Below are 23142 nucleotides of genomic sequence, written 5' to 3' on the forward strand. Positions count from 1 at the left end.
ATCTAGAGAAGTCATTACTTATTAATGCAAAAAATAAATAATAAAAACATGATAAAAAAGCTAAATTACATGTATATATGATGAATAACGTGGCAGAAGGACTATCCACAGTTTAAATTTATAATGGCTTGTGTGAATTTTTAACTGACTCTTAAGTAGATGCTAGAAGCATCTTGCATTTATGAGACAGAATACTTTAAATCTTGTTTTCTTACCAAAAATGTGCACGACAGCAACCACAATAGTTATAAAACATAACATTTTAAATGATTATAATTCGAAACAGCTTTTTTAATTGTCCTGGTGTGAAAACTGAGAGAAGTCATGTAAATAAAATGCCTGTCCAATCCTGTCAAGTCTGACTTGAAATCAGACGGGTTGTTTAGTCTCTTCTGCCCAGTGCTGGAGCCAGTGGGACTACTACTTATCTTTACGACTACTTATCTTTTTCAGCTGTTTAAGCAGGAAATGGATAGATGGATGGATGTTATTGTACAATATAGTGAAATTCCATATATGCTCCAAAACATTTCCTGTTGTGTAGTTTTAACATTTCTTTAGTTGGAACAACAAAAAACGGTAAAGAAAAATTAATAAAGTCTGACATTTTAAATGGAAATTGGACAGAATCCACACCAGGACCGTAGCAGTGGCGGACATGTAGCTCACAAGCATGCATTCAGCCCCTACATGAATGTATTCAGGGCTGTAACAAGTTCAAAATAAGGTTGAAGATTGAATTTTGACAAACCTACTCTCCTAAAGGACCATTAATCTGCATGCAATCAAAGCCTGATCAAACAGAACTTGTGGACTACGCATATATTCACCCGTTTATCGAGATTAGGAAAAGCAACAAGTGCTTTTCACACTTATAGTGTGGCCGCGGCTGGTTGTGAGGAGAGAGCGTCTTCAGAAGGCTCAGGGCCCTGCTCGCTTTATCTTGCAGAGGAACTTTTTTTTTTTAATCTCAGCCTGCTAGACCAGAGTCCTGAAAGGCTCATTCAGGCAATGACAATCCAAGTAAAGAGGGACAGCAAGTAAGGGGGAGAAGGAGCATAGAGGATAGAGAAGCATCAATGTTCTCTATTCAGGATGGGTGTCCATGAGGAAGGCTTCAGTCCAGACAACCCCCACCATTTATCATGCTGCTCCCTTTGGAGTGATCAGAATCACAAATGCTATGAAACAGACTGGAAAAAACTGATAGTGTAAAATACACAGAGTAGAGCCTGCAATGAAGACTCAAGTAGATACAAGAGAGTGAGGGGTTAAAAAAAAAGCAGAGTTTGGAGCTCTGCAGTATTGTTAAAAACTAATGAACTGTTTAAAGCCTCAGTGGAGAGTAAAAGTACAGAGTGAACCATGATGGTGAGCCAGGGTGACATTGCCCTGCTGCAGAGAATCACCCAGCCTGAAGCACAGAGCCAATCGCTCTCCGACTCTGCTGGTCTAGCCTGTGGGAGACAGAGAAAGGGGAGGAGCGGTGCTGCAGCCCCCTGCACACTGCACTGGAACTGGGCCTCCTTTCAGGGGGAAACGGGGCTTTTGAGCCCACCCAGGCCTGGCAGGGAGTTTCGTGATGAAAATGCAAATGAAAGTGCAAACTCTGACATTTTTGTTTTAAATGACAGAACAGGTTCAAGCCATACAAAAACAAGTGGATATAATTACATTGTAAATATAAAATGCTTGTCCCCCTCAAACTGGGACAATTGTAACCACTTGTTTGTACACTGAGGCCAGGACTCAATAAAAACCCTTCAGCAGTAGCGCAGTGTCCAAAATCAGCACTCTTATGCAATCGCTTCTGTACACAGTAAAAGTCATTCAACATGCTAATAAAGTACAAAAACTCTACTGGAAAGAGGCTCATTGAAAGCCATGTAAATTTCAGATTTTCCAAATAATTCCATCAATCTGGACGATTTTTTAAAAAAATGCATAGATAAATTAATAATATGGTCAACGGACCTTAGCAATGGATGCTTTGTCAGCTTTCTTTTTTTTTGATGGAGCTTTTCACTGAATATAACAATAAACTTCATTCATTTGTCCAGTAGAGCTGATCGTGCCCACTCAGGATAACATTCGTGATTTGAGCAAACACAGAAGTAGCTCTCAGTTCTGAAGAGAGTTTTAAAAACAACTTAAAGAAGATTTAAAGAAGACAAGGCCGAGAGGAAGACAAACGCAGGAGAGGCGTGCAGTCAACTTTCAAAATAAAGGACCTGATGCAGACGAAACGCAGTACTTCTGAAGCAATCCTGGCATGATTTTAAAGCAGAAAACAAACCCACGACACACATCAGGGGTACTTCCTTTACCACCAATTTGTGATTTCAATCTCCCCCTCATGCCTGGTGAAAGGAGGCACTCTTATTCCAATTTCTACTTCCATATTTGTATTTTTTTTTTATTCTACTAGAGTAGCGTTAAATGATTTCAAGTATAGAAAAATGTTCATTTATTTTATAATGCACCCACTTAGTTCATCATCTCCCAGAAACAAGCTGTTGGAAGCTAGATGCAAGAGTGTGCATAAGACTGTCTTAAACTGGGGGTGGGGGCTAATATCCGGTGTGAATCCATGGAGACAGTGCTGTTGTTTCTGCAGGAGACTTTCATAAAGAAGCACCATCAACCCTGACCAAACATCACCCTGGAGAGCACAAGAAGCTTCTAACAGGAACATATGGCGAGCTAAAGAGCGTCAACCACATGAATGCTATAAAAAAAAAAAAAAAAGTCTCTCTCACACACACACACACACACACATTACATAAACACACAAGTGCACACAAATCATTCTCATCTTTATTGCTTTTAACCCCTCCCTGGGGGCAGGATGGGAAGTGTACATCTCTGGATGAATGTTGCTGTGGAAAAAGCGCTGTCCTGATTTCAAGCTCAACTGCCAGACAGCCAAGAGAACAGCCATCTACAACACAGGATTTATTTTGGTCAAATCAAGTCGTCTTTTTTTCATTACAAGCCTTCAATTGTTCAACATCTGCAGTGAAAGTTTATAGAAGTGATTATACAGCAACAGCAGCCACTGTCGTGTTGCTGTAACACAAGGTCGCTACTCTAAGAATACGCAGATGGCTAATGACTTTTAGCCTCTTTAAACATTTATAATCCATGATTACCAACAGCAGCAAAATCCCACTTCAGCCCCCAAAAAGCAAAAGAGATAGTTTGCAGGCCACAAGACATTTGAGGGACATTAATTTTTCAACACCAAAAGCACTAAGAGTGTTACTTAGAGACAATTTAATACCACCCAGCTGCTAAATTTCAGCTAAAATAGTAGATAAGTGGTGTGGTGAAAGAAATATTTAGGTTTGCAGACACCGTATAAATAATTACAGTATGAGCACTGAGAAAGCACAAGTTACACCAGGCAGCTGTTTCATAACCCCATTAGACCGCATTAGGTTGTTAATACTTGTAGTAGTTGTTATTGCTACCCCAAAACAAAACTTAAATAATAATTTCTGGTGAACAAAGCACCACTGCAGATTATAAATAATTAAAAAGAAAATGTAAAGGCCTGCATTACAGAGGACATCTCTTGAACTGAGGCTACAAGCTCACAGGCTAGCTTTCAATGTCAATCCCACAGTAAAGCCTACTCTATTATCGTTTTTGAGTCTAGTGGGATCATAATTTACAAAATAACATTATGTTAAATTCAATATGACTTGAAATTACCAAATGAAACCATACATTTTTGTAACTATATTTTTTTTAAACAACCAGAGTGCTCGCCACCTGCTGGTCAGTATAAGAAATAAAGGCTTGAGGTTTCACTTTTCAAACCCAGAATCTGTCCTCTTGTGCTACTGAATTTTAGGCATTTTATGGGTATTTTTACAATGACTGACTAACTAGAGTCACAGTTTGCACCAGTCCACTGTGGTTTTATGAATTCATATTTTCTTCCATTACACTTTTTTTTAAAATCTGAACTGGAAGGCATGCAAACAGGCACAGGCAACTAGCTAAATCAACTGATGTGGGAACTGCTCCAAGAAAAAAAAAAAAGTCAAAGGAAAAGAGCAAAGGAAAAAGGGTGTCCCAGTGAAAAGAAACTCAACTTGAATCCTCAGGATCCAGGTAACAGCAACATTACTAACGTGAAACAAGACTCAACTGAACTGGAAGGTAAAATTCGCTGCTCGATTTGTAAAATATATGGTGCCGAGGTGACAGATATATGGAGAGCAGCAATGGAGATACGGGGGTAAGATGCTAATGCAGCTCAATGAGATTAACATTAAGCAGGGAAACGGATAAGAAATTGTCATAGTTAAAAGTAATTGCCAAAAGAATAATCAGACACAAAAGTAGGACTTGTGGTTCCTCCCCAGTTTTCAAACATGAATGTTATAGTGTGATGTATAAGCAGTAACAAGTGGGGGAAAATTGCACTAGAAGCTGTGAACACTAACCTGTGTTTATACACTGGAAAGCGGTACAGACAGATCAGAGAACGCGAGAGAGCCAAGCCCAAATGTGCAGAGCATCAGCTGGTGTGAGCAATAACTCTTGTATTGCAGATAATGCAATTAGACCTGTGCACTAAAGGGATTTAGCTGTTATAGTGTTCCCTTCCACAACACTGGATTATAACTGAATTACTCGAGTTTTACTCTACAGCACAGCAACACGTCAACAACCAGCGAGTAGGCATGCATAAAATGTATGCAATGTCATGGAGGAAAGACTAGGTCATATGGGGATAATTGTACTAACAGCTTGCCTTTACACATGTCATGTTTGCAAGAGACGTTTTAAAGAAAATATAGCAGACCTTTCTGTGAGACTGTTGCACATGGTTCCAGCACACTGTTAAACTGTTATGACGAAAAGGTTCATGCAATCAACCACCTCTCCAAAATAAAAATAAACTCTGAACATGATCAAACGTACTGCAGGGTTTTTCCTGGCTCAGAATCGCTGTTTGGAGGGTGTCTACCCACAGCTGCGAGAATAATTGTCCACATACACTACAGGCAGTGAGTTCAGCATTTCCCACAGAATTAGGACTGTATTCGAGGAGGTAACGGGGGGCACGGGGCACTCATGCATTAGCACGTGTGAGCACTTGAGAAAGGTTTTACATCTGTGCTTTTCTAAAGCAGTTAATAAAGAATACACTTTGTGACAATAAATAATAGAGAACCAAATAACTGCCTCTTCACTGAGTTTTCTCTTTCCATGGAAAGACTCAGACTCCACCATCTTGAGCCGTAGACGGTGACGGCACTCTTTGTTCTACTCTTTAGCCTTGATGAGTGGCATATGAATGAACCAGTTCTCCACCTGCTGCAGGTTCTGGTTAGATTGGTCCACCAGCTTACAGTAGAGAGAGGAGGGACTATGAATGCCAGCTGCACTTCATTAGAGCTGAAGATCATCCAACCGCAGACAGACAGATGACGAGAAACACCTCAACAAGGACCTAGCCAGCCAGGTAGCAGGATTTAAAACAAGAGATGGGAAGCTAGATTGTTAGCAGTGCCAAGACTTTCAAAATAAGAGCAAGGGGTTTGCCTACCCAAGTAAGGTCTATATGTGGGAAACATGTACTTGACAAAAATAAACAAAACAGTTACTTTTGAACATTTGAACAAACAATAATGTCTCTCATGCTTTAGTAAATGCAAAATGTAACAAAACTTATTGATAAATGATTAATATTAACCAAAAAAATCCTTTATTTTTTGTTAATACTGATTATTTTGTAAAAGAGTTTTGTTTTGGTTTTTTTTTCAACACAAGCTACACTCGTTTATCGCGCATGTACGTATAAACAGAAACAGACAAAAATAGTTTGTACAATTAAAAAAAAACTGTAAAAATAAGGACAAAACATGAATCAGACAAATACAACTTGTTACGGCACTATAGTTGTTCAGTTAATATCTTCCATCTAGGTTTGCTTATTACAGAAGTCTACATCATTCACCACTTTATCACTCTGTAATCATACCGAGAGTGACGTGACTGAAGTTCAAGCGAGTGGGAACTTCACCGATACACAGATGTTCTGACTTAGACTCACACAGTATGTGATATTTCACATAGCGGTCAATAATTCCCCAACTATAAATCAATCTTTGAATTGTGTGCTTGGGAGCCAGGGAACTACTGTTGTTAGAAGATTAATCGATTATGAGATCAGAACTAACTTTGTAACATTTGATTATATAATCAAATCCAGCATAATAAGTGAAGGCCTAATTACAAAAATAATTTTATTACATCACTGAAGTAGAACGAAGGATTTCCCCTTTGGTTTTCTTCTCGTAACTACATTTTGGGGTTTCCGGGAATTTCTTTTTGCAGGAAAAATTCTACACTGCGTAACAACTGCTTCTGTTGTACACAATCTGTGTGTACAGCTGCAACATCAGGGATACAGCTAACTTTTGCTCTGTCAGCAGTCCAAGGGTTATGTGTAACCACAGCAGACAGAAACCTTTACCCCCTATGTGCAAGTGCCAGACATTACTCCACTCCCATATGGGCACCTCCAGATTCTCAGCAGGAGGTGGACGAATGAGCAGAGGGGTACTACTGCCAAAACTGTGTGTGTATGAGGGGAGGGGTGTGGGGAGGAGTGTGGGGGTGTCTGTCCGTCTGGTTTGCCCAACAAATATTTCAAGGCCAAGACATGTCAAGCGTTCTACAAGAGCAGCACAGGCTCCATCTGCCAAACTGACCAGGTGGTCATAGGACATTTGTTGTTCATCACCAAGTTGCTGTTAAGTAAAGATCTTGCCACCAACGCTGCAGCACAAGCACTGACACATGATGGGAGTGAAAAATTCTCAGGCCATCTTGTTTCCATTAGTTTAAATTGATTCCTAAAGGTCTTTTTAATGACCATTGCAGAGTGGGCTTTTATCACCGCTTCCGCATAATGTCTAAAAGGCTAAGAGTTTCTTGGCATGAAATGCAGAAACAAAAAAAGAGGGGCATACAAAGGGCAGTGATGTCAAGCTTATGAAAGCCAGGAACGAGAGATGTTAAAGAGCCAAGATGTTAAACAAAATGTGCCAACCACACGAGTGAGCAATCTGATCCAGAAAATCTGAAGCTGTTAGTGTTATAAACTTTTTGTCCTAAGATTTATTTTACTGCACATTTCCTTTCAGTGTTTCCATGTACTGTGCGTTTTAAAGGTTTCTTCCAAATATTAAATGCTTATTGGTGGCACCAGTGGGTCTGTTTTCATCCTAAAAAAAAATCTTGCATTTACAGCTCTTCTGAAATTGCCAAGATCAGCTGACTGCTATCAAAGTAACTTACACTTACACTACAGATTAAGTTAATGGCACACACATTGCTTTTCACACTCCAAGCTAGAAAAAGTACCTGACTTTAGTAACCTGTAGAGCCTCCCTGAGCAAAGAGCTCCATTAGATGTGTCCTGTAGCTTCTTATGGTTAACAGCGATCATTCCTCAGATGCAGTTGTTTCAGTTTAATATTTCTGATATCCTGATGAACAGCTCTCTTTACGTCATGTGGCATAATTATTTTAATCCAGGTCAGGACTCTGACCTGGCCATTCAAAAATATTAATTTCTTCTTTTTCAACAACTAGTCGCTGATTTACTCAGGTGCTTTGAGTCCATGTCTTGTTATGTGCTCTTTCAACCACTCCTAATCTTCCGATCACAGACAGCTGTCCTGACATTATCCTATCAAATGTGTTACATAAATTCAATTTAATTGTTCTCTTGGTAACAAAAAGACAATCATGCACCGATGTAAGAAAGTCACTTGAAATCTTGATGCTCCCTCTACCTGGTGTGAGAAGGGAACATTGTCACAGAGGAGTTGTTAAATAACCTGGTAATCTTTTGCAAACACGAAATGTACTCCAATGTTTTATACTCAATGTTCAATACTTTCTTCATGGTATCCTTACATTAATACTACTTCCATTCAAATCTTTCTTATACTAGACACAAGTTGCAGAGACTCCTGCAGGTGTCTTGCTGTTATTCATGAGTTCTTTTTCAATTCTTGCAGGATGGCACATTTTGTTCTATGTGAGATCTTTTTAGAACGCCCACTATAAATGAGAGTCCTGAAATTCTTCCATCTGTAGTCAATTTGTCTCCTTGTGTATGGATGAATTGATGCGTATCCATGCTCAGCTTTCTGCGTCTCTAAAACACTTCATTTAAGCTCCGTTGAAGGTTGTCATTTAGGCATGGTTCACACCAAGCACTTGCTTTCAAGCTTTATTGAAGTTATTTGTCCGTAACTTCAATTTGTATGTCTTTATTTATAGAGAGGGACATGTCTACAAACCTAAATCTGCACTGATGCACAATGACACACCTATCAGAACCATTGCGACACCGATTGCCACATCTGGTGTATATATGAGCCTGACCGATTCACATTTTTCTCTAACAACTATAACTGCTATACCCGACATGATGCAAATGATTTTTCAGATAATACAACACTGACAATTTAAGTTTATTCCATCTTCTGACATTTTTTTTTTACATGTCTAATCACAAAGAGTGTATCAAGTTTGCCACAGGCCCCATCTTATCTTAATGACCTTGTAGTACCATATCACCCTATTAGAGCACTTCGCTCTCACACTGCAGGCCTACTTGTTGTTCCTAGAGTATTTAAAAGTAGAATGGGAGGCAGAGCCTTCAGTTTTCAGGCCCCTCTTCTGTGGAACCAGCTTCCAGTTTGGATTCGGGAGACAGACACTATCTCTACTTTTAAGATTAGGCTTAAAACTTCCCTTTTTGCTAAAGCGTATAGTTAGGGCTGGACCAGGTGGCCCTGAATCCTCCCTTAGTTATGCTGCAATAGACGTAGCCTGCATTGAGTTTTTCCTTTCCAGTCACCTTTCTCACTCACAATGTGTTAATAGACCTCTCTGCATTGAATCGTACCTGCTATTGATCTCTGTCTTTCTTCCACAGCATGTCTTTATCCTGTCTTCCTTCTCTCACCCCAACCGATCGCAGTAATTGGCCACGCCCCTCCCTGAGCCTGGGTCTGCCAGAGGTGTCTTCCTGTTAAAAGGGAGTTTTTCCTTCCCACTGTCGCCAAAGTGCTTGCTCATAGGGGTCAAATGATTGTTGGGTTTTTCTCTGTATCTATTATTGTACGATCTACTGTACAATATAAAAAAAAAAAAATTGGAACCTGAGAGGTTAGATGACTACACCGAAGCTACCCGTCGAGATACATCCACTAATTATGATAGTCTAAATTTCTGTGTGTCTCCTCGTAAATCGTTTCTTAAATTTAAAACAGAAACACAGGCTTATGAATAGCATGCCATTACCCTCCAGCAGTGCTAGGTCTTTAGCTTTACTTATGGGAATAGTCCCAATCTGTGCCACTGGTAATGCTAATTACCAGTGGCACAAATTAGTTTCTTTTTTTTTTTTATATAATACTCAATTACATAATATTGAAATGTAGAAAATTCACTTGGCAGGTCAACCTCTAAAATAAAATGAAGACTGGGAAGTAACAAGCAGGACATGCCAAAGTTTTACTTTCTGACATTAGAATAATGGCGTCACACAGGGACCTTGAGATGAGTTCTTGTCACACCAGAGCCTCATGACAGAGCTTACTCATCTGGAGTTGTTGTCTCACTCTCACTCTGAGACAAAAGGAAAACTTCCATTCTCGAGTTTCTATGGAAACGCCACACAGGAGGACTTTTTTTAAAGCTATTTATGGGTCTCTTGACAGTGCAGTGAATCTTATGAAAGAGAGTCATTCAAACTCCAGACAGTATCCTACTCTGGGAGAGAGCGAAGATGGGGGCCCAGCATAGTGGCAAAGTAATGGAAGTAACCACCTTAAAGAAATACTTTGAGAGTTTTGGGAAAATGCAGTTTGTTTTCTTGCCAAGGTTTAGATGAAAAGATCAATGTCACCCTCATGTCTTGGCTCATCGTACAAGACTACAGCCATTGGCCGGTTCTCATTGCTTTGCATAGAGACAGAACACAGGAAAAATGCTCATCTAAGTAATAAGTCCTAGCTTTATAGTGGGTGTTTAAAAAAAAAAAAGAAAAAAAAAGCTTAGGCTGGAAACTTCAACTAGCCTAGAAAAATAGTCTGTTTCCTTCCCACCCCCTTTAAAGCTCATGTTTTTGAACTGCACCAAAGAGTCAATTTTTCACCTTCTTTTTCAGAGTAACTACAGTACTCAGCATTGCAGAAAGTGCGACACTCAACAAGATTATCACCCTTTGTGGGAGTAAAGTTTAGGTAGCTGCTCTGTAATTTTGAAAAATTGTAACATTTGTGACTAAATGAGATAAACTGTATGTACTAATTACACTGGATTAGCCAGAAACAATTGTTCATATCTGGCTAAAAACTGTGCCAGAATCAACATGCCGAAATCAGAATTCATAAAGTTCAAGTGGTGTTTAGCACTGGTGTGGCAGAAATCCTATATCTAAATGGCTGAATTTTGTATAGAAGGAAACGAGCAATAATCCATTCAAGCTTTCCAACAACTACAACAACTCACTGAGCTTGTTTGTTTCCCTCGCTACATACCAAATTGCTTCCCACACATTTGTCTACAGGCAAGAAAACACTCGGCAGTCTGGAGGCCAGATGGAGGCCTGGATCACATGTGAGAAGAACAGGAAGTTTTCAGAAGCCCTTGAAACTCTCCTCCTGTTCCTCCTCATGTTCTTCTCTGTTCCTAGGTCAGCAAAAGCGTCTGTGGGTTTTTCTGAAATTTATTTACAGACACAATGTCTTTCATCCCACTACATGCAAATTACTAAACACATCTATGGAGTAACCGCTCGCTGACCCCAAACAAAATACCGTTTACTGCCAGTTCCTGGCCCTCCTGTGTACATTTAGGGTTGGTGGGAATCTGGACACTAGAATATAATATTTTTTAGAGTTGAGGTACAAACTCCATAAGGATACCATGTGCAGCTCTAGGAACTATATCTCTGTATAAAGGTGGTGTAATCACAGTGAGGTTGTAAAAACATTCAAAAAGATGTTTCTGGCCCAAGTACACTTTGTAAGCTACAGATTAGTCATCAGAGAGAAAGCATTTCTGAAGTAAAGGGGTACGGATTTATAGTACGGTATATACACACACAATGCACATCTGCCACACATACGGTTTTCATGAAGCTCTTACGCATGTGGGTAAAAGTGCTGGCTTTAAACAAAACAACTTGCACATGAACTGGCATGTCTCTCTGTGCAGCCTTTTGCATATGGGCTGATTTCTTTACCTGGCTGGCCTCATATGAGGGGTAGAGCCTGGTTCTGGGTGGCCCTGGGATCACCCAGTCTGCTTGTCTGATTTGAAACTGAAAGATCAGAACTCTTTAAGTCTGTGCCAGTTCATACACTGTGCTTAACACTGGCTCTCACAGGAACCCACTCAAATTTCAGAGCAGACAGAGTGAGGAAGCAAAATGTAAGCTAAAAAGAAACAGAGCGAGATCAAAGACTGAAAAGAAAATGAGGCAAAGAGAGGAAGAAACGCTTGCCCTCCTGAACCTATAATATAGCTTTGTGGCACAGACACACTGCCATTTGGTCAGCAGGCTAATTTAGCAACGCAAAAACAACTGGGGCAAGAAATCACTGGGGCACACAACTGACGTGCCAAAAACAATAATCTGATAATGATTAGAACTGCTCAATGCAGCATTTTTCATGTTTTAAACACCTTTTAATTGCCAGCAGACTCCAACTTAAAAACTAAAGACTTTCTGAACCTCTGCTGCCTATAACAGTCTTGCCTCTGTTTGAAGAACTTGGGCTGGACTTTCTATGCACTCCTGTGTCCTCTGCTGCTGCTATTTTCAGGTCCCAGCCTGAACAGTGAGCAATACTAACTAACATTAACTCTAAAATTGAGTCCACTAATCATAAACATCAAAAAATAACTGTCTTTCTAAGACAAGCATGTTTGTACACAACGCAAAGCCTGCAGACATTACAATACCAATATGAACAGAGTCATAGGTACTCCTGTAGGTCTTCATCTGGCTTGTGGGATCAACTAAAACCCTTAAATGTCATTCTTCTGGGGAATGTTTTCTAAAAATGTCTTTTTAAAATTACTTCCCCAGCCAAGTTTATGAACTAGACATCATCAGATGATCCAGTGTAGCTAAAATACAGATTAAAGCTTGCAGGCAGAGCGTCACTTCCTCGCCCACTAACATTACCTCAAGTAATTTTTATAAATGTAAAGGGTATTTTTATGCCTTTACTGGATATTTGAGCAGTCAAGATAGACAGGAAAGTGGGGAGAAAGAGAGGAGGACAGGATGCCGCAAGGAGCTGCAGGTTGGACTCAAACCTGCTTCGCTGCACTCTGGCCATGTGGAATATGGTCACCTGCTCGCCTACTGAGCTAAACTGGCACCCCAGCATGCCCGTTCTGACTCTACCAAATGCAAAAAATTTATAAAATAGAGAAAAAGGTTCTATTCAATATGAAACTAAACTAATAATCGGGCCCATAAAGTTGTAAGGAACGTGTTTACTGAGGTCAAAAAGGAAACTGAGGGACTTCTTTACTTCTATACACAGGAAAGATTTTTGTAACCACATATTTCACCCCCTGTTGGCCATTAAGAAAAATGCAGCTTTAAGACATTTCACTACTTAAACTATAAAGATAAGTCAATCTTCTATACCAACTATGGTCTCATGTAAGTCTACTTTGTATACCTGAGAGCCAGTATAATAACAACAGTATGTATGATGGTCTCCCAGTCACTGTAGTGTTTTGTTAGCATAAACAAACCAACTGCAGTTTGTTTCACGGCCGCAGGTGTTTTTAATTACAATGGTTTACTGGAAGTCGTGTATAGCTCTTTACAGTCTTGTAGACCAGATCAAGCTGTCTGTCAAACAGTAACTAAATTTATGCACGTTAGGAAAGTCCACGTAAGTTAATTACAGTATTACACAACCTCTGATTACACTGTAAAACTATTTAAACATTTTTGTACTGAAACGGATTACAAGTCGTCTCCTGTAGACGCAATGATAACATTTTCTGAGAAAGCAACTCATTAATCAGCACATTAACTAGATTAAAATGAATCAACTCAATCATTAGTGAGATTTTGAGCTCACAGGCTTCTTTTGTCACGTATAATAATAATTAATAACCTGGATTAGCACAGAGGAAGTCAACTTGTATCCAAGATACAGCGGGATTAGTTCGCAAATGTCACAGTATCTGTGTATTGAGTACTAGTCAATATGAGCTGAATACTAAGCATTTCCTCACATTACTCTCCACTGTGTTGGTGAAAGCATGCAGTGTCTGTAGCCTTTTGTTCTCTCAGTCATTCAGGGTGAGCCACCTGCTCTGCTCTGCTTCAGCTGACTTTAATTTACTCAGGGTGTTGCAAGGCAAAGGGAAATTTGACAAGAAGCTGGGCGACTACCTTTTCTACTATAACCACTACTATCTTGTGTTCCAGTAATCTTTGTTTAATGTGTGCATGTTTCTCATATACCTGCTTATCTTTCAATTGCTCTGTTGTATGTCAGAGCAGTGGTCAACTGAAGAACATTTGCTTGCACTGGCTGGTATTTGTACGCCTCTACAGTGGACAAACAAAGCCAGGATATTGACATAGTACTGGAAAAAGGCCAAGGCACAAACACTGCATCTGTTCTCTGAGTCAAGGAGCAGCACAGCAGTGACCAATTTTTGCTTTCTTAGCAAAGTGTGTGAGTGTATTTGGCCAGTCCACCCTAATTCAGTGCAGATGTAACGTGTAACTGCTAGCCTTCCTTCATGTGTCTGGCATCCCAAACTAACCAAAGAGCAAATCTGGGAAAAACTGTAAATAGTTCAGCGTCCTCACTAGCATAAGCTGAAAGTGTAGTCCCGTGTACTCTACAACCCAGTTTACCTGCATGAGAAACCCATTTCTGAATTTTAGATTTCTCCTCTTCTTCTTATCTGTGGACCATCCCTTAGCTCTTATTAAAGTTCAGTCTCTGCTAACTGGTTAGCCCTTCCTGTGTTTCCCTGCCAGGAAGTTGACCGGGAGCTGCTGTGGTGATCCTCAAGGTATTTCATACAGAATTTTATATCTCTGCTCTCCAGGGAGTCTCTCCTGGACTCCAACTCAACTAACAGTGACTACAGTTGCTTTATGCACTTCAAGATGATAGAGTTGGGGTTCATCCATGGAATAAAGAACTAACTATAGAGGCAGCAGATTTTGGCGCACCCATTTCATCCCCTACTGCAACAAATCAGTTCAAGTGTGTGGGAAACAGTATTGCTTGACAAGGTCATTGCACTCTTTATTTAATAAGCTTGTGTCAGTCCTGAAGCTGTAGACCTCTGCTTTAATAAAGTACAAACTTAGTTTTAGTGATCAGCCACAACATTAAAACCACAGACAGGTAAAGACTGTAACACCGATTACCTCATTACAATGAAAGTTTGCTTCTGGAAACTCTGAGTCCCAACATTTTAAAAGGCACTGCAGATGAAGCAGACCCCCTTCAAGCAATGGCACGCCCTTAAAGCAGCAGGACAAAAATAGTCACAATGGACTCAGTTTTCCAGCCCCAGATTCACTGCCAGGCACCACCAGACCCCGAACATGTATTGCATAGTGTATCGAAGCAGTTTTGACAGCACAAAGCAGAGCTGCATAATTGCAGGCAAGTGACGATAAATACTTATCTTCATTTTAAATATATAATAAAATAAGCATTAACAAGAAATCTCTTTTATAAGCATGTTGCTGACATTTCCTGCCCACATTTGCCATTAAGGGCAGACACATGGGCAGAGCTCATTAGACATTTGACGAGATTCACATTTCAAAAATCCCAGGTTGCTTTGGTGAATCATCTCACAGCAAGACAGATGCTGGCTCTTCTGAAACTAATCAGGATGTCCAGATTCATAGCTAATTGGCCTCTCGACATCATCAGCGTGAATTTCAGAGCCTCTCAGAAAGGAGAACAGAAAAGCAGACTGCTCGGCTCAAACTCGCACCAACATTTCAACATAACCGTCACATGTCTGTTTGTGTACTGCCTGCACACCTGTGTTTTTGTGGGTGTGTACCGTATAATGGGCCCTCATGGATCTAAATTCAGTCTGTGACTCATTAAAACAAACATTGCTCAGGTTGTGTCAGACCAGTCATAGAGTACTGTGTGTGTGTGTGTGTGTGTGTGTGTGTGTGTGTGTGTGTGTGTGTGTGTGTGTGTGGGTGGTTGGGCTCAATGTACATTTGTCTCCAATCAGAAGAGTTATGATGGGGTACAAGTTGAAAGCAATTCTCAAGTCAGTGCTTGTGGTGGGATGTGAGTGCAGAAAGCATATAATGGATGAGTCTTGGTCAGATCTCTCTTCTATTCAAGTCCCCTTCAATAATTAATCATGTGTTGTCAGCAAGTGAGACCTCACACACGTGGAGTTACTGAAAACACAGCCATCCAGTAGCCTAGTTTTGAATATTATGACGAACTTTCTTGCAAAATAAGTCATATAAGACTCCTTTTTAATCATCTGAACCAGAAAAGAGACGCAAGAGCTCAAAGAATGTATTCAATAAACAAATGATTAACCACAATGAGTTTTTTTAACCATCATCTTTCCTGGTTTAAGTCACTGAAAGCTTTTTCTTTTTACATTACAGCAAAGATCTATAGAAGCTAGTCTTGTCAGGTGGTTAGTAATTCCACGACATGGTTATTTCATCTAACACGACCAAACTTCTAACGAATAAATATAAAGCCATAACTTAAATATTTTTAATTATATGACACATAAAAGTTACATTTATAGTCAAATAAGTAAAAATAAGGAAATGAGGATTGTAAGTAAACCCCCTCCACAGCTTTTACTACTACTAAACATGGGCACTGTTGCACAACAGTAAGCTGGATTTCACTTTTTCTGATTTAAGAAAAGAGCATCAACTATTACATTACCTAATATATCTTATTAGCCTGCTGCTCCTAATAACCATTATATTAAATGCATTTTTTTCACAAAAAACAAAAGACAACATTTTCCTTAATTTGTATTAAACTGACATCTGTCCACTTTTGTGCATCACTTACGGTAAGCTAAATTATTCATTCCTGTATGTAAACAAGCTTAAAGAAGATTGAATTCACCCTGGCTGATGCATTTACACACTCACTACTTTCTCTTCATGCTGGAAATGTAAAAATAACCTCCCTAATTTTCTCAGTCTTCATCTTCTCTTCCCGTTTGCAGAGGTGCACACAAACAGTTATCTTTCGTTTGTGCCCAAACAAAGCCAGAGTTATGGAAAGTGGCAAGTGCTACATGAATTATGTGTAGCAAGAGACATAATAAGCAAAGAGCTTTAGTGGAACAATGAAATTGCCCAAATCCATCCTAAAAGGAGGTGGAACAATGATGCGGTGGTTAGCACTGTTGCTTGGGTTCCTTCAAATGCAGCTGCCGGATGGGGATGTGTGGAGTTTGTGCCTGTGCTTGTCAAGGATCTCTCTGGGTAGCCTAGCTTCCTCCTTAAGTGGTTAGGTTAGGTTCATTGCTGATTCTGAATTGGTTGTAGCTGTGAACATTAGTGCAAAATGCTGATAGACTGACCACCTATGAGAGCTGGGATAGGCTCCAGTTCCCTCCCCCGTGAGTTGGATGAGCAGTTGGCAACACTGATAGACGGCCAGGTGTTCCTAGTCGAAACCCTGTGTTTCCCTACAATTTTACTATGATAAAATATGCCCGGTGAACTTCTACTGAAGTTCAGCTTCTACTGAAGTTCAACCACACCATGACTGGCTTGGATCTTTCTCAGTTTGGCTATAGACTGGCTCTTTGTGGAAAGGTAGGCAAACACTATTGTTCCACAAAACAGATTGATATTCTTGAAACGTTGTCTTTTATGATATGTGGTTCGGGCTGTTTGTCAAATCCAACAAATCTGAAAACACCACCTGAGCCACTTATCACATTTTCATAGATTTTATGACTATTCAATTAGCTGTCACTGAAAATGTGTTAGATGCAGATCGTTTGTTAAATTGAAAAGGCATTTTCATAAATCAAGATTTTATGCCCAGAGCTCTTAAAGTGATTAGCATGCAATTTGATTTTTCAAGACGTACACAATCCTGCAGTTCACTTTCCCTCAACATTTTAGTTTTACTTTGTGATCCAAATAACTTGTGACAAACTCAACTATAATCTTGTGCTTCGGGGAGTAGACTGTACTTTCCAAGCCTCTTCCGATTGCGATTACTGTTCACACTGCAAGTAAATGTGTTATGGCATCCAGTGGTGAAAAAGATGTGGCTGGACAGTTACATTTATCATTAACACTTCATCATCTGGATACCCAGTCCCTTCTCACTGCTGAGACGTCTCTCAGGGACAAATGCAGATTAACTGCACCGCTGGGCCTTGAAGAATAAACAGGAAACATTTCAGCACATACAAGAACACCAACATGGAAAATCAAGACCAGAAATCCTAAGCAGACATTTCAAATATTTGATGTACTTTTTCCCCCCACTTGGGAAATAAGCAAGGTGAGTCAGAGGCTTCTGCAGCTGCTTAAAAGGTGGGTTAAGAGCAAGCAATAGCCCCAGGGTCAGAGGTCAAACAACTGAAAATGAAACTGAGCGAATCATGATTCTGCCTGAGGGATGGGAACTGAACACTTAACATGCCAGCAGTCAAACGGTCCATGGATGACCAATCCTGGCCCACCAAACACAACACAGGGTGAGAGGTGAAACTGTTATGTTAAGGTCAGCCAGGTATTAGAGGTGCCTCGGGAATACTTTGTGGTTAGGGGGGACTCCTGCCCTCAAACAGCTGACAAAACATCAAAAGGATAAATTATGCTGAAAACAACTGTAAAACAATTTAGTGTTACTTCATCACGCACAAGACAGACTAGATGACATTTTTATTTTGCTGACATAACCTGAATTATTGTGTGACAAGCACAACTGAGAGGATTGTAAAACAAAAAGCTGACAAGTTGTTGGTCCCCAAAACATTTTTCTAAGAGCCTTTACCCAGGCGGCCACTCGACCACACACATACTCACACACAACACAGGATCTAAAGAAAGGCTTTTGTTAGCTTCCACAGGTGTGACTGGGACTGAGGTAAAGAAGGTCGTGGATGCTTGTCTTAGTATCGTCATGCTGACAGACATGCCAGGAGATGTGACAGACAAAAAAAAACAGAAAAAAAAGACGACCACTGGCAACTGTGGCATTTTATGTTTGGAGGACCACCCAGAATCTAGTGTTAAAACAACATAAAAGAAAAACATCAACACACACTATTTACAAAACCTACACAATGAAATTAACCCTGTGAGGTCTGATGCTTCTTTTATCGCACTAATCTAAGAACTAAAAATGTAACTACATGTCACAGCAAAGCAGACCTCTGACTCTGATTGGTCTGTTTTTGAGCAATTTTAAGTGTAAACACATTATTGACTTGTCGAAGGACACTGATGGACATGCTGTTTTTCCTCATTTTTTGGTTGTGACACTATATAGACTCTGGGTCCTTCCTGTGATTTAATAAACGTGACTTCTTCAAAATGTGTTTGCTTCAAGTGCAACATGAACAGCTTAGTTTTACTTACACGGGCGCACACACAGCAGGGATTCAACGCATTAAGGCTTAAGGCATTGGTACCCTGACCTCATGCTATAAGGAAAAAAAACTTCTTCTGTATTTTGAAAATTGTTTTTGTAATTCTTGATAATCTTGGGGGTGATGTGTGTTTTAACATAAGATTTACCACAACATGGCTGTGCGGTCTAGTCTGTAAGTGCTACGTAAGGCTTTGATCAATTGTTTTTTTCCATGTAATAGAAAAATAAATTTGCTATTAAATTTGTTTCTCATCTGCACTTTTTTCTTCATTTGGTTTTTTTCCTTTTTTGAAGTGAACTCACTGTCACCTCATTTTCATTATCAAGGTTATTATAAAGCAAGCATTCAAGCAATCAATACACAGTCAGTGACATAAAAGTCTTTTTGAAGGTTTTTTGCTTAGCTGAGATTGCCACAGTCGCTCTGAACCAAATCTCTATCAAGGTTTTTTTTTCTGCATAGAAAAGATTCTGATCACCCCACTATTTAAAAAGGTGATCCAGAGCCAGAGGTGGGAAATCAGCAGCACTCAAGTAAATGAAGACCCAGTAAATAAAGTTGGCCAAAGGAAAATATTTAACAAAGCATAAAAGACGTTTCCACCTATCAAATTATCAAAATTGTTAAATAAGGCCAGAGTCTCATTATCTTTACTGTAAGATCCCTTAAAGATGCACTGTGATTCAAGAAAAACCCTGCCTTTGCAAATGGAAGCCAGCACAGGCGATATCCTCCACACACCACAAATCAAAAACTATTTAAATCTTTTTCAACATATGTATTTTGTTTTTCTTCAAAATTCAGGGTTTGGGTAGTTCAGGCAATCAGATCTCATAAGATGAAATGTAATAAGGAATTTATAAAGGTAGCCCAAAGAAAATGATGGACACATCTCCTGCATGTGGTATAAACCTGACAGTGCCTTGGAACAAAATATTACCACTTAAATAAAGTCTGCCTGGAGGCTTTCAGGTGCAGAAGCACATCACTGCATGCCTGATTATCAACAGAACTACACACCTTAGTTACTGTGAAAGACACAGACTTGTAACCACAATCACCACATAAACCTTAAAGAGGTGATGTCTCACAACGCAAACACGCAGACGATGCACATAAAATGCATGTTGATGCTTTAAGATGTACTGAAAAGGGTAAATGTGAGCTGGCAAGTAGGACGAGACCCAACAAGCCCAATGTTTAGAGGAGAAACAGTGACCTACAAGTGCTCATGACATTCCTCAGAGACACACCGACACAAAACATCCCCGCCTGTCTGGGAAAATACTCGGAACAAAAGTCTCTTCCTCTAAGCGTCTCGACTAAAAATCTTGACGGACTAAAAACCACAAAAGGCAGACGTACACCTTCGTCTCATTGTTGTCTCGGAAGCGGTAAAACCCTACAATGAAGATGCTTCAGATGCACCTTAATCTCACTTGATTCCGTCTTTTTTGCTTCTCCCTGCGTATTACGCAACCCCACGCATTCTTATTCACTGCATTTGTTCCAAAACATAGGTAGGAATCTGAAAATTGCCAAAAATGATGATTACGGTTATTATTATGAGCATGTTTGCCTATGACATCAGTAATGTGATAAACTGGCAAGCTGCCCAGGTTCCCGTCTTTATGTAGAAGGCATGATAGGATAGCCTTCATTCCTCTGTGAGACTGTGGATTAGTGTATTTACTATCCATCTACTACTAGGATTTAAAATTACAAACTGGCACTAAAATTTTTACTTTGAGGAGGATGCATTCTGCTCATTTACAGTTCCATCTTTATATTTGTGGACTTTACTAGACTAGCTTTGCAGTCTAAACACAAGAAAAACAGATATTTTTTGACATTTCTTACAAGGTATCTGTGAAATATTTTTCGCCAAAGAACCCTCCCCCCAGCAACTGTGGCATTTTATGTTTGACGGACCACCCAAAACCTAGTGTTAAAACAACATAAAAGAAACACATTAACACACTTCTTACAAAACCTACACAATGAAACTAACCCTCTGAGACCAGTGTTAAATCTAAGAACATAGAAATGGAACTACATGTCGCAGCAAAGCAGACCTCCATGACAGCGATCCGTCTGTTTGACAGCAATATTAAGTGTTAACGAACAAGGATGTCTAGAGCTGGTTAGAAGGTTTAGCTTAGTGGTACAATTTAATGCCACAGTGGATTCATGTAGCGCTACATGCTATAACACTAACTGCTGAATATGTGGTGGTACAGACATGAAATTGGAGCCTCATATGTGCAATTATGTAAAAAGGAGGTGAGGAGGACAGACAGAGACAGCAGGGAGTATATTTTCCCCTTCCAGCAACAAGACACAGTAACATGTAGGGAATCCCAGTGGACAACCCTCAGCTGAGCAAGAGCAACAGTGTTAGTTCCTAAAACTTTACTGGTTATGACTACTCAGTATTGAAACCACAATTTTCAAACGCAAAAAACTTGACTTTTGAAATTCGAGCATCTGTTAAACTTGTAATTTTGTTTCTCATGAGGCTTCTTGAACTGAAAGTTTTGAGAAAATATATAATACAAGAACTGGTCCTTTTACCATAGTTATCTGGAGCCGTTTTTCTATATGGTAAAGTTAACAGGAACAGTAGGTTTATAAAGGTTAACGAAATACATTAGCTGAAGGGTTGTAGCTTTTGTATGTTAAACAATGTCCATAGCCTTCTTGGGTCTTTCAATACGTCATAAAAACTATAATAAACTGAACACTGAGAGCAAGCTGAATCCTGAACAAACACGAAGCTCATGTTTAATATGAGCATCCATCTTTGTAGCAGTGCAAAAGTCAAAAAAAGGACAAGTATAAAAACTATAAAAAATATGAAGTGCATTAGATGAGTATTAAAAGATACACAGTGGGAACCAGAGATGAAGACACGCTGATTACTTCACTAGATAGCAACTGTTTGTTTCCTAGGAATGAAAGTCAGCAGTCAAAAGTAATTCAATTCAATTTATATAACGCCAAATCCCAAAGTCCTAACAGAGCACTTTACATAGGAAGGTCAAGACCTTAAAACATCATAAACAGAGCCAAAAATTCCCTTTGAGAAAGCACTTTGAGACAGGGAGTAAAAGAACGGGGAGCAGAGCCGACTCAGTGTCTAATAAACTCTAATCTCATTAGTCCTCTAACAGGCTTCAGCACAGATTTAGACAGTGAGGAGGGAGGAGGAGGTACATGGAAGAAATATAGCAAAAAAGAAAATAAAACTCAGCTGGTGTCAGTGGCTCATAAGAGAAAATTACAGGTGGCTCTAAAATCCCGGCATGCACTGTCCAGAAGGTTGCAACTACTCGCAGACCTGCGTGGGAAATATAGAGGAGGCGAGAGAAAAGTGTGAGCGTGTTGAGAGAGCTGGAATGAACAGACCAAAGCCCTCTTGAAAAATTCCCAGTGGAAAGCAGTAAGTATGTGTTTGCAGTATGTGGGCAGCGTGAGGGTGTAATGAAGGGGTTCAGCCGCGCAGGCAGAGGTCAGCCAGCCGGCCAAGAGGAAAGGCCTCAACAACAATATGATGTCATCAAAGACCGCCAGCGTGACTCATCGACCTCAGACGAGGGAGGTGCACAGGAATTTTAATGACATCTCTCTACATAAGGAACCCATAAACAGCATTCTTTTTCTCTGAAGAAATAAATCCACTACAAAAGAGACAGAACACGCCACAACTTTATTACAAAAATAACTGAGGAACAAAAACGCTTTCCAATGTCCTGTGGGTACCTAGATATTAGACAACTTCCTTCAATCAGCTGAAAATAATACTAAATTAGAAGGCTGCGCTTTGCTTCCTGTGTGTTTAGAATTAATCCTTGAGGACAATGTGAGATAACGCCAGGAAGAAAAGGCTATCAAACACACCAGGCCTATAAAAAGAAAAAGGCAGCCCTCATTACCAAAGAAGAGACAACGACCTAATTACATCCCAAAAAGGTCAGGAAAGTATATTGTTTCACTTCACATCAGCTAATCACATAATGACACGCACACACTCATAAAGAAAAACACTCAAATCCTTCATAGCGTACAAAAGATACAAGCATCATTTGTATGTATTTTCCTCCTAAATGTAGCCTCCAAACTGTAGTTAATGCAGAGTGGAGAATTGAATTAAAAATTAACTCTGACAGTTTTATGACAAAGGCAGAAATTATCATGAAAGACAGTCTATTTTTATACTCTCAGTGCAGGCTCAACTCTCCAGAGAGAGACAATGATAGCTGAAGATATTCACTAAAAACTCTCTCCGATTCTTCCCCTCTCTCCTTCCTTTGCTCTGACCCAACTGCTATGACACCTGAACCCTGACCTTTGACTTCCAGACAGATCCAATAGCTTTACTCGCTCTCATGCATAAAACAAAACAAAACAAAAACATAGGAGTTATTTGTTCTCAATCCGCATGAACAAAAT

General features: G+C 39.8%; 1 protein-coding gene across 1 annotated transcript in view; it reads right to left on the minus strand.

Moving 5' to 3' along the window:
• The window catches only part of sh3rf1 (SH3 domain containing ring finger 1), a 49884-nt gene that overhangs the window by 20586 nt on the left and 6156 nt on the right, over window positions 1-23142 (minus strand). The gene's annotated exons all lie outside the window — the stretch shown is intronic.

Source organism: Mchenga conophoros, linkage group LG23 (assembly GCF_057382185.1).
Source record: "Mchenga conophoros isolate Kocher_MC1m ecotype Shallow Benthic linkage group LG23, M_conophoros_male_GT1.1, whole genome shotgun sequence".
Classification (NCBI taxonomy): domain Eukaryota; kingdom Metazoa; phylum Chordata; class Actinopteri; order Cichliformes; family Cichlidae; genus Mchenga; species Mchenga conophoros.